Source organism: Pelobates fuscus, chromosome 7, assembly GCF_036172605.1.
Source record: "Pelobates fuscus isolate aPelFus1 chromosome 7, aPelFus1.pri, whole genome shotgun sequence".
NCBI lineage: Eukaryota > Metazoa > Chordata > Amphibia > Anura > Pelobatidae > Pelobates > Pelobates fuscus.
Genome location: NC_086323.1, coordinates 50,411,255 through 50,424,310, shown reverse-complemented (window position 1 = coordinate 50,424,310; position 13,056 = coordinate 50,411,255). Strand labels below are relative to the sequence as shown.

Here is a 13,056-nt window from a genome sequence, read left to right as displayed (position 1 = left end):
GTTATGCCAGAGAGCAAGAAAATTAATCGATTACTTTTTTATTTAATTTTTTACAGAAGATTTTAATTTAGTATTTATTTCCGAATTATTACTTTAAGTTCAGGCGAACGGTTAAAACTCCATCAATGCTTTTTGACAGTTACAATTAATCTCTCTTACTTGATTTAATGTAAAGCTACTTGGGTTCAAGACCAATTGCGAGGATCACTAATGCACAATAAAACGTTGCACAAAGTGATAACTTATTCCACTGATGGTTCCTTGGTAACAAGGAAAAAAAATCCAGCTACCTCAAATAGATTCAACTATCAGTGGCCAGCTCTTTCTTCATTAAGACAAACTAAGACTTACATGTATTGATGGTCTTCAGCAGAAGTTCTCAAGATCCACCAATGGTTCAACTTTTGTCGGTTTCCCATTTGGAACAAAACTAAGAAATGACTAAATCATGGGCTTGGGTGGATGTGCTATGAGAACTTGGTTATGAATTACCAGTCTACAGTACTCCCATATTAGCAGATGGGGCACATCTTAAACAAATAATACTTTGGTGGTATTTCTGTTTTCACCCTTTGGTAAGACTAGATGGAACCAGCAGAATCCTCTGTTAATTAGGCTACTTAGGGCTCTCAGATTCTAGTTTACAGGACTAATTAGCATCTGTATATGCAAATGGCGTGTGCTGAAGGATTTATGCTTAAGGTAAATTATCCTAACAAAGGTTTAAGGAGACATTGAAATACATTTGCTTACAAATGTAATGTGTTGAATGATTTTTATTTTATTCTCATTGTTTTCGACGTGCTTGTGTGTAGGACTCTGCTACTTTGCTAAAAGCAAGTGTAAGATCTTATTTTATGACCTCGGAGAGTTTAAATAGATGTCAATGAGCCAGGCAGGTTGGATAATTGTCTCATAAACATAATGTATTGGCAAAGAATGTAACGTATTGGACTTTGTTTCAGCATAAGAGATAAGGTTTCAATGTTATTTTCACAGCAAAGTGAAATAATAGAAATACATTTAAACACGCAAATTGGAGAACCAACTTTCAATATTTATAGAGTGCAATATGAATACTGTAAACAAAGTTAATATCAATTTGGACTGTTCTTAAAGTTAAATCACATAATACAAAATGTCTCATGACAATATACCCTTATATTCTACAAAAACACAAACCTTTATTTGTCACATCTCTTTAAATGCCACAGTAGAGGAAAATTTATTTCAGAATATAAGCTTTTCTTGAGCACAAACAAACCAGCATTGCAGCAAAATAATTTGACTTTTAACCCAGTACCAAAAGAAAAGATTCCTTCTACAATTATAGAAAGCCATCATTTTGCGTAGAGGCATTAGTACAAGATAACACAGCCACTCTGTCAATTATCATGCAGTCACAGTCATATTCCACATTTCATTGTATCAAAAGTCCCATAAGGACCTAATCAACAAACTATTAAAAAAAAAAAAAACATTTGTGGAGTAAAAGAAAAAAGGCTATTCCATTCTGTTGGTTTTAATAAATCTTTTCTTTGCATGTCCAAACAGCATGAAATTGGACATTCTTTATGCATTTTCCCACAGCCCTGCAGTTCCTTACTGCCTTTTTTAATGCAATTTAGGCAAATTTACAGCGTTCAACAATCTTTAGTTATACAAACAAATGCAATTTTACAAGCCATTTAGCAGAAATATTAAAGAGAGGAAAAGGAGATGGGGAAATGGAGTAAACGAGCAAGGAATCTGTAAATGGCATCAGCAAAGAGGAAAACATTAATTACTGATACATTGTCCCAGAAATAAATGCTATTACATGGGCTGACCATATTTAAAAATGTAAAATTACCATTCCGAAATGTAACTTTAAGTCAACAAAAAGTGTTTCTGTAAACATACCATTTCCAGCACGCACCTCTAATTGCATACCAGCAAATGTCCTATATCTGACTGGACATCACTTTGGGATGCATGTCCTGATGTCCTGAGATTCTTCTGGACATCCTGCTTTATAGACATGCCAGAGGATGCCCCAGAAATATCAGCTCAATCATGGTCATGTGTGACATTTCTCGGGCATTTCTACGAATGCTAAAAAATTGCGTCTTCATAATTGTTGGTCGTGCTCATCCTATACCTTTTTCTTACCTCCCACAAGTTTATTCCCTTAACTGGGAACTTTCAGAATTAATGAAGTGCAGTTGTCAAGATGGGAACATAGCTGACATGGAGAAGTTTTCCATTTAGTCAATAACAATGGCAGGTTGGGAGGATTAATAAATTGTGTGCATTTCAGTTGACGTTGCACTCTAATTGCACAAGTGATGGATTTGGTGTCAGGTAATGTAAGAAAGGTTTCCAGGTGGACAAAATATAAAACCCATTTTTCTAAGATGCTTTAGTAGTTAAGCAATTGACTAGTATACTATAATTAATGACTCATGTTCAAGAAATGTCCCCATTACTTCAGACAGTCATAAACCTGTAAATTCGACTTACAGAAATTCATACTTACATCATACAACCCTGATAAACCATGATATTGAAACAAACTCAGACTTCACCATCTGTCTTCTCCTTAGTGGGTACTGGGTACCATGAGTTTTATTTTCTGAACAGTGAATTAGTGTGACATGAGGTCCACTTTGTGAAACAAAATCTCCAGTTCTGCTGAATTGGGATTATTATCGAATTTGCTATCTTGAGATAAAATTTGCAAGTCAGTAATTGCAATTTTATGTTTAGTGAACACAACCCAAAGTTGTTCTGCCTTGCTTCATATCCAGTTACACAATGTCATCCAGCACTATTAAAGGAAGATCACAAATGAACCTTTGGAACACCTTTCTCTCACGTTTAACTGATTTACATATATTAGTAAGCTTTATAAAATGTTATGGAATTTTTCATTTTGTTTTATGGAACTTTTGAAGGAACGTACATCAGAAAGAACAGAGAGATTTATCATCAATCAAATTAAAGAAACATGATAATATCTTTCATTTACATAGGAATTTGCAAGACCTCCTCCCACACGTCAGTGTCAACAGACAGTTTTGGAATAAATAAGGGAAGACACTGTATTTTTTTTTGTGCAATGTGTATTATATATTATTTCAAGACTTTTAAAAAGCTACTGTCAATTTTTTTTGTCATTGCATTTTTTGCTCTTGTCGCTTTACTCTTTGGCGATGTGTGATATGTCTGCTTCATGATTTGACCTGGTCGGGATAAGAGGTAAAGGACAGATACACTTACCTGAAGCGCTCCATCCTCAGTCCTGCTTCTGAATCTAGCAGATGAAGCTACCAGGAGACACATTGTCTCTTTACACATGAACTCCCCTAGGGGAGCAGAGTATGGGTCAAATTGAGATAAATAGAAGGTATTGACCATATACAGTGATGGCTAATGGAGAACAGCTCAATCAAAGTCCCTCCTTTTGTCATGTTTTGACATTGTCAGGTGCACTTATCAAACAAGTTAACCTCCATTCCGTCTGATTGCTGTTCCTCCAATACAAAGAGTTTATGAAAACGCAAAAGTGATGTTTCTGCTTTTTTTTCAATATATAGTTTTTATTGATTTTGTGCACGAAATAACGAAGTTCAAGTACAAAAGATAAAATGATACAATGATACATCATCCAAGGTAGTACATGGCATGGATTGGAAATTTTGGACAATGGAATTTGTTTCAGCTATAGCAGACAATACAATATATCTGTCGCGTTATATAAAGATTTGACATTTGCATCCAAGATTTGTTCGATATGGGAGATACAAATAGTAGGAGTTGGTCTGCATGGTATTCTCAACACTCCTTTCCTCGTTCTTCTATGAGGGTTATGTAGCAGAATGTATATGTTACAAGATGCATGTGTGTCTGCGATTCAGTACTATAGCGATTTTTATTTCTGTTGGTTCAGTAATATTGTACAATCTACCTAACTATAATACATTTTGCAATCTTGTACCATAGACATAGGGAACATTTTCATACCAGTGATTGCAAGACTTGCGGCTCTGGATGCTAAAGTAATAACTATAAAACAAAGGTTAAGAATAAAAGGGGAGATGTACAAAGTGGGCTTGGGTATGTGGAAGAAGAGGGAGGGAGGGGGTATGGAGGGGAGAATATTGCACCATTGTCGTGGCAATAATAAATGCTCATGAAGGGTTATGTGACCGTTCAACGTTAAGCTACGGCTATCGGCTAAATGGACAAGATTGTCTTATTTGGGAGCATGGAGTAACCTGGAGTGGGTTATCCCTATTATGATAAAGCTGTTGCCATAAATGCTTCCCAATGTTGTCATTTGTCTAGGAAATTGGCCAAGTGGCTTCTTTTTGCCCATTCTTTTTCATGGTGGTATGTGGAGTCCATTCTGCGGAGTACCTCTGACAGTGTAGGACAAGTGGCACTTTTCCAGTGGGCTGCAATACTGATTTTTGTTGCTAAAAGTATGTTAAGCACCGCATCTCTAGCTGGCAAATCTTTCAAGTCTGCAATGAGATGAAGCAAGTAATTCTCTGGTGTAAATGGGAGCTTCAGTTTGCAGAATGTGTGAATGGTTCTTTGTATACTACGCCAGAAATCTTGTATTTTGTCACAGTACCAAAATATATGTTCTATAGAGCCTTTCTCTTTATTGCATCTCCAACATAACGAGGACGAGTCAGGATAAATTTTGTGAATTCTGCTCGGGACCATGTACCATCTCATCATCATTTTAAAGTATGCTTCCCAAAGTGTGACACAGTTAGATGACTTTTTAGTATAGGTAATGGTTTGTTCCCAATCGCTCAGAGTGGGGGTTATTCACAGATTTTTCTCCCATTTAAGCATATAGGGCAGTTTAGTGGAGTCATGTAAGTCTGCTTGTGCTGAATAACATAAGGAGAGAAATTTGCAAGATGGGTGAGTTAATTTCGCATTGTACCATTTAATACCTAATTTGCTGAGTGACAGCGGATTGATAAACTCAATCGATTTGGAAAGTAATATATGTTTCATTCGTATATACAAGAAGATATCTCTGGGTGGTAAATTATATGTTGCCTGTAAATCTGGGAACGGGCGTATACTATCCTTATTGAATAACTTATGTACATGTGTTAAGCCTAAATTTATCCACTGGTGTGTTGGGAGATCACGGGAGATGCTGGAAAGGGCTGACAGAGGTGCAAGGTAAAGTGATTCTTCTTTGGACCACAATGTTTTGCTCCATGTTAACCAAGATTTTAATAAAAAAAATTAGCTGGGAGCGTGGAGGGAATTGTCGGGGAGGATGATGACCACAGGGTATTAGAGAGGGAATGTAAACCCCTGCACGCGGCTTCAAGGTTGGCCCACACCGGATTGGATTTACCTGACAGGATTTTGAGGCCTTGTGCCATTAATGTTGCTCTATAATAGTGTGAGATGTTTGAGCCCACCTTTTTTTGAATGGACGCCATAGAGAGCGAAAAGCTACTCTTGGTGTTTTTTTTTTCCAAATATGAGCATTGATTGCCGATTGAAAACGTTTGATAAGAGAATTTGGTAAAGCAATGGGCAGTGTTCTAAACAGATAGAGTATATGGGGTAGGATCATCATTTTTACAGAGTTTATTCTACCAAACCAGGATGTGTAGAGTTTGTCCCAAGCGTTCATTTGTTTAGAGATATTAGTTAGAACAGCTATAAGATTTTCTTTTATGGTCAGTGTTCTGGAGTGCGTTAGTTTTATACCTAAGTAGGAGATTGCTGTGGATTTCCATTCAAAAGGGTATTTATCTTTCAAATCTTTTATTGTTTGCATACCGAGTCGTATGGGGAGTATCTGAGTTTTGCTAATGTTGTTTTTATAATAAGAGATAGAGCCATATTTAGTCAAAGTAAGTAAAAGATGTGGAATAGAATCAGTCGGATTGGCAAGGAAGAGAACAACATCATCGGCAAATAGAGCAATCTTTTTCTCTCCTGCTGGGGTAACAAGTCCAGGCAGTTCTGTATCTAATTTTATGTTTTTAATCAGAGGCTCCAAGCACGAAATGAAGATCAAGGGTGACAAGGGGCACCATTGCCTCGTTCCGTTTGAGATTTGGAAGCTCCTGGAGGTAAAGCCAGAGTTGAATACTTTTGCAAAGGGAGCAGAGTATAGGGCCATAACGCTGGTTATAAAGGTTTGTGAGAAACCGAAGGCTGTCAGCGTTGCAGCCATATAGGCCCAATTTAGGCGATCAAAAGCCTTTTCCTCATCTAACGCCATTAAGACGCCACTTTTATTTTGGCTATTGGCCCAGTCAATTAAATCCATGCAATATCTGGTATTGTCACCCACTTGTTTCCCAGGGACAAAGCCTGCTTGCTCTTCTGATACTAGGGTATTCAAGAGAGGTTTGAGTCTATTTGCGATCAGTTTAGCATATAATTTCACATCTGCATTAAGTAATGAAATTGGTCTTAGATTGCTACAAATCGTCGGTGGTTTATTCGGTTTAGGCAATGTAATTATGTAAGCTTCTAACATCTCTCGCAAGAATCTGCCTACCAATCTGATCTCATTAAACAATTTGGTAATGCATCCAGAAGATCGTTTTGAGGTTTCATGGTTTGTGGGAGCGGACTTGGGAGAGGTAGTGTGATATCTCTAAAGAATTCGGTATATATATGTCTTTGTTAGTGTCAAGGTTGTAAAAATCTTCACAGTAATGGGACAGGTTGTCTACAATGTTTTTGGGGTTATAAATTCTGATGTTTTCTTTGGAGGAGATATATGGGATTTTTGTTTGCAAGTATTTTATTTTTAGCTGGTTGGCTAACAATTTGCCTGCTTTATTGCCTTTAATGTAGTATGTTTGTTGATTTCTAATTACTTGTTTGGTATATATTTGGGCATGGAGATTTTGGATTACTCCCTGCAACTTAGCAATTTGGCGAGATATAGATTTAGAGGGAGATTTTTTATTGGAATTTTCTAATGTGAGAAGTTTTTGGCGGAGTGTGGAGTCTTACGAGATAAATAGTTTTTTTGGCGGTGGATGGAAGCTACTGTCACCAGTATGCCATTTAGTTCGCCTACTAGTATAAGTAGTCTACCAGCTTGATCGGTATATTGTTTGCGCAGCGTGAACACCCAGTCAGTGTGAAAAATTATTGCTACCCCCTTAGATTTATTCGGGGAGTACGCAAAGTATGCTATAGGGTATTTTGGTGAGCGTATCTGGGGAGGGTTTTTCTTTGCAAAATGGGTTTCTTGTATACATACTATAGCTGCCTCGGCCTTATGCATTTCCTGCAATAGTTGCTTTCTTTTATAGGGACTATTAAGGCCTTTGGCGTTAAGGTAAATAATTTTTAGTGATTGAGAGGACATATCTGTTGTTTGGTAATAAGGCTAGGAGATAGCATCTTGCAATGTAGTATGTATTGTGATCTATGAGTACCTTTAGCCATGTAGAGTGTTGGCCTGTCTGGCAGTATGAAGTCGATTACTTCATAAAGATTTACTGTGGTATTGCGGTGGCGCTTGTAATCCTTGGGCAGTGGGGCTTATTGGGAGACATCAAGGTGTAAAACAAGAGGGGGGGGAGAGCAAAAAACGGAGGAGGGGGTACAACAATAACGAAAGTATGTACATACAGAACCCTTGCTAGGGTTATCGAAATCAGTCAGCTTTAGGGCATAGAGAGTTAAACCCATAAGTGACTCAGGAAGGGTCTTTGAGGCTCTCCCCGACCTATGATATGCATCATCAACATTACACAATACAACGAGTAAAATAAAATAAGTAAAATAAAATTAGCTGAAGTTGTTTATAATCATCTCATGGGAATAAAAATGTTGGGACATAACTTCGTCCACTCATGACCGTGATATCTAAGAATCACGGAGCACATTTGAATGCCTCGTTGCATACGCCTAATCGAGGTAATTGAAAATTTAAAACATTAGGCCACCTGTTCGCATATAACCTCCGAACTGTGGTTGGATCATTACTTTGAGCGTGTCGTGATCTTTGGGCAAACCGGAGTAAATTGTTGGAAACTTGTTATCACTCCATAAATAACTGTTAAAAAAAAATCTAAATTTTTCTGTGCTGCATAGTGTTAACGACAGATAGCACAGTAGCTGATCGCACCATTTGGGTTGTCTTAACATAATAATGGTGTCGTAGGTCACAAATAGGTGGAATATTATGACGTAAGAGGCAAATATGTGCTTAGTATAATAAGATACGGTGAGGTTGCCCTCTAATTAGAAATAGAGTGTGACATAAATAGGGATAGACGCCTGGGCTATAGTAGATGTTGTAATAGACTATGCAATTGTGGGAGAGATGTTGCTAGCTATATGTTGCTGAGACATCGAGTATTTTACGCCAATAGACATACCCTCTACCAGTACTGACACACATGGACTCTAATGCAGGATAAGTATGGCAACGTTAAATAACAGAGTAAGATGTCAGCACTAAGTAGAGAATGAACTCTGTGATCAAGGCAGTAAGAAACTTCCAGGTGTCTTGAGTATAAAAATAGGCGACAGAGATATCCTGGGATATACTGTTATAAATAGACATCTATACAGAGCTTATAAACAATCATAGCAGTTAACACAACCAAAGTAAAGGTCAACAAAACATATATATGTACCAACACGACCTTCTTGTAGACATGCATAACGAGAAAGTTCAAGGAATCTCGGCTGGTGATTTTGCCATTTGCCATTCCGCTTGGAGTCTTCTTGGGGATGCGCCTTCGGTCGTTTCTTGATGAGTAGGCGAACCGGTCCATAGGCCCCATGTTGTGATTAGCTGCATACCTTCCGCCGGATCATTCGCCACATAGTTCCTCCCTTGTCGCCATATAATCAATTTGGTAGGGTATCCCCATCTGTAGACTACATTATTGTTTCGTAAAGTCTTAGTGATTGTGATGAATTCCTTTCTCTTTGCCATCGTGGTCGCTGACAAATCTGCGAACAAAGCAACCCATTGGTGGGGTTCTGGAAGCGATGAGGCTTTCCTCGCTGCTAGAAGGTTTCCTTGTGTGCATAATAGTGAAACTTAACGATAACATCCTTTGAGACTTCAGTGGACAAAGGAGCAGCATGTGGTAATCTGTGCATGCGGTCATAAGCCCACGTGGAATCAGGTAGGCCCGGGACTAGGGACTTGCATATAGAGAGAATGTAGGCTGGCAGCGCGTCGCGGGTTACATCATCCAGAATGCCTCTAAATCAGACATTTTGTCTTCTTGATCTGTCTTCTATGTCAGCTAGTTTAGTTTTTAGTAGTGAGTTTTCTTCCGATAGCTTCTGAAGTTTGTCCACCACTTCATTGTGGGCTACACATAATTTGTCGGTCTTGTTTTCAAAGTGGCTAGTTCTATCACCAATATTGGAAATTTCTTTCCGTAAATCTCCATTAATACGGTGAAAATCTGCGGTTATGGTCGCTCGGAGCTCTTGCAGCATCTTATGAAGGCTGTGTTCTGTTATGGGAGCTTCTGAATATTTGAAGGAGCTCGATTTGTAATCAGTCTGACCGTCTGAAAAGTTAGGCGTATCGTCGCCATCTTGGATATCTTTGCGGCGCTCAGATTTCTTTAATTTGGCCGTTTCAGACAGCTTTAGTTGCTTTGATGGAGGCATTATATGCCTTTCCAACTCTCAGGGACAAGTAAGGTGTTTGAGTCGCTAAACGCTGTGAATAAAGTCGCTTTTAGGTCGGGATGACGGCGGAGCTCCTAATCCATGCGACCGCTCTCACCGGAAGTCCATGTTTCTGCTTTTAATGTTGTTGTGTTTATAATTTATAAAAGTTAGTTTGATACCAGACCTACTTTATATTAAGGGTTTATTAAAGGAACACTATAGGCTCAGGAACACAAACATGTATTCCTGACCCTATAGTGTTAACACCACCATCTAGCCCCCCTGGGCCCTTCATGCCTCCATAAATATAGCAAAATCTTACTTTATTCAAGCCTGAAGCTGTAACTCTGCATGCTGTTAGACTCAGAAAAACAAGCAGTCTGCTGACATGTGGTAGCTTGATCCAATCACAGTGCTTCCCCATAGGATTGGCTGATATTGACAAAGAGGCAAATCAGGGGCAGAGCCAGCATGATTCAAACACAGCCCTGGCCAATCAGCATCTCCTCATAGAGATGAATTGAATCAATGAATCTATATGAGGAAAGTTCAGTGTCTACATGCAGAGGGAGGAGATACTGAATCACAGGATGCTGTGCACAGTGCTGCCCTGTGCTCTGCTGATAGCAGATCTGAGTGGATGGAGGCATATTATGCCTCCATCAACTCCGAAGTCCCTCTGGTTCACTCTGAGTGACTGCAACTGGAGGTGTTCCTAGCTTTCAATGTAAACACTGTATTTTATCAGAAAATACAGTGTTTACATGAGAGGCTGCAGGGAGTTATAGTTCACACCTGAACAACCTCATTAAGCTGAAGTTGTTCAGGTGACTATAGTGTCCCTTTAAATTAATTAGGAATTGTGGATAGTTTAAATAAATTGCTGAGTTAGAAAATGTTTCCAATTTGGCCTAAAACATTAAATTTCACTGTCAACTCTCCATGTTCCCTGCTCTAAATAGCCCTTTGGCAAAGGTAAAGATTGATTTTCGAGCAGCAGAGTGCAGATATCTCATTATTGATATTCCTAGAATAAGTTTTTCTTGCATGCAGAAGGTAAAAGAATTGACGGAACTTTCTCGCATTGCACAATTTCTAGGTGTCTAATCCAAAGATTAATCAACAAGTTCTGTATTTGGCAGACACAGGTGTGGAAGACTCACAATTGCTCTAACAAGAATGATCTATGCTAAAATATATTTAAGGAATGGGAATAAGACAAGAGCTATAATGAAAGAAGGTTCAAGTGTTGTCTGTCTATCAACGGGGGTAGCAGTGATCTTGGCTGTTGCAATCACAGAATATAATTATTTTAGAAAAGCACAAGTAATATATATATATATATATATATATATATATATATATATATATATATATATATATATATATATATATATAAGTATTATTAAAAATATACTATTTTACGTAATAGCCATTTTTTCCAATTTTTTTTTTTTTTATCTAGATTATCTAGGTAGTATGTTTGGTGTCTAATGCCTTACATTTTTAAAAGGGGCGCTGTGCTGGCATGCACCAGTTATCCCTTCTTCTCAACGAGCTGTACTATAGCACAGAGGCTTCTCAATGAGAAGCCTGTGATTAGAGTATTGATAGAACTTTCACTCTGTGCTTGAGAAAATTGGAGGGCTTTTTCAAGATGTTTTTTAGATAAACCTCCAATGAAAAATGCAAAAATAAATGCATGCATGTTTTCATTGGAGTTATATCTATTAAATAGTGATTTTTAAAAAAAAGTTTTTATTTGTTTCGAAAGCGGAGTGTTCTGTTAACTCAATGAACTATTCTTGTAGTTTAATATAATTAACTTTAAAATAGATTTAGCTCAAGATCTTAATTAGAGTCTTCATAATTTCAGAGGAGTTTCTGTTAACAGTTAACAATTTATTCTGGAGCATGATGAATACAATGAGTCTTTTCTAGCCACTGGGGATCCACAGAAATAGCACAGAGACCCATTTTTAATTCTCACTGGGCTACAGGGTTTAGGAGTCTGATAAAGGATGATAAAGAATTAACCAATATTATTCTTCTCTCGGTAACCCAATATATTGGGATACTGTCCAACACAGGACATCAGTCTTGTGTTGTACAAATATACAGTGTATATCTTTATTTCCTATGGTTTCTCCCATACCCCCATCGCACCCTTTTTTTTCTTTCTATGCCCCCTCCTTGCTTACTGTTTTCTGAAAGTAAACTTAACATTGAAGACAAAATGTCCAGTTGAAGGGATAATGATGCAAACCTGACAAAGCAAACGAACGTTGAGAACTACTTAGTTGGATTTGAATTCCGGTCGGGATACAGTGTGCTCAACTTCTGCTTGTCCTGTCAGTTCTTATACAGATGGTGGTGAGAAGCAGTGAATAATGGATATGTGTATATTAGATATTACAATGTGGAAGCAGTGGGTTACTCAAGCAAAAGGCGACCAACTGCAGCTTTTTTCTGGGTCACTGACCTTTGCTCACCGACAGAGGAGAGACAGGAAGATGGAATAAAATCCATATGTTTTAAAGTAATAGTCTCGGCTTGGTGCGAATATTTTAACATATGTCACGGCATATCAAAAAATATTTTTTATGATAATTGCCGTTTTAGATTCTAGACCAGTTTAGACCAGGGCATGACAAAGGCCCAAAAGGTCAACGCATTGCCAGTCAACTGTAATAAAGATACATTAAAATTCTACAAACAAGGCTACGGAATTCTTTTTTCCGCAAGATTCTAAACCAGAGATGATTAACAATGGTACCTCAGATGTTTCACTTGATGCTCAGCCAAACCTAAGGCGTGAGCATCACCCGAATACTCGTTTGCAAATATATGGGATGCTACAGTTAGCTATTACAGTTCTAGATAGACTTCAGTAACAGCTTCTGAGATGTGAGTGTTTACTGTTTAGTAAAACATAACTTCATTGTAAAAATTAAATACTTTTATAACTGGTAAAGAAAAAAGGTCACAGTAGAGCAACAAAGATGCTCGTTAAAAAATTCCATTTATTTTATTATTAGCACAAACATTCTTTCCTTTTAAATTCCTATAAATTGTGTAGTGCATTAAATATGTTTCTTGAAACAACCATCCCCTCTAGTGGCGAAAATTGGGTACTACTAACAGGCAAGGGTTAATTGAAATAACCAGTACCATTCACTTGTTACAAAAGTGTCAAGGAGGGCAAAATGTGTTTCAAAGCGTCTGTGTATCCCATTTTACAGCACAAACCGACAATGCACAGATCTACAATTAATCCTATGCTATTATCTGCAGTGGCAGGAGGTTAGATTGCGAAGCTCGGTGTTTGAGCAGATATCGAATTGGATGAAGACAATATAGCAGAAAGGTGAAAATGAATGCATTTCTGTGAAAGGCAAGCTATATATATAT

General features: G+C 37.8%; 1 protein-coding gene across 1 annotated transcript in view; it reads right to left on the bottom strand.

Moving 5' to 3' along the window:
* PAPPA2 (pappalysin 2) overlaps positions 1 to 13,056 on the bottom strand; it is a 166,595-nt gene that overhangs the window by 109,818 nt on the left and 43,721 nt on the right. The gene's annotated exons all lie outside the window — the stretch shown is intronic.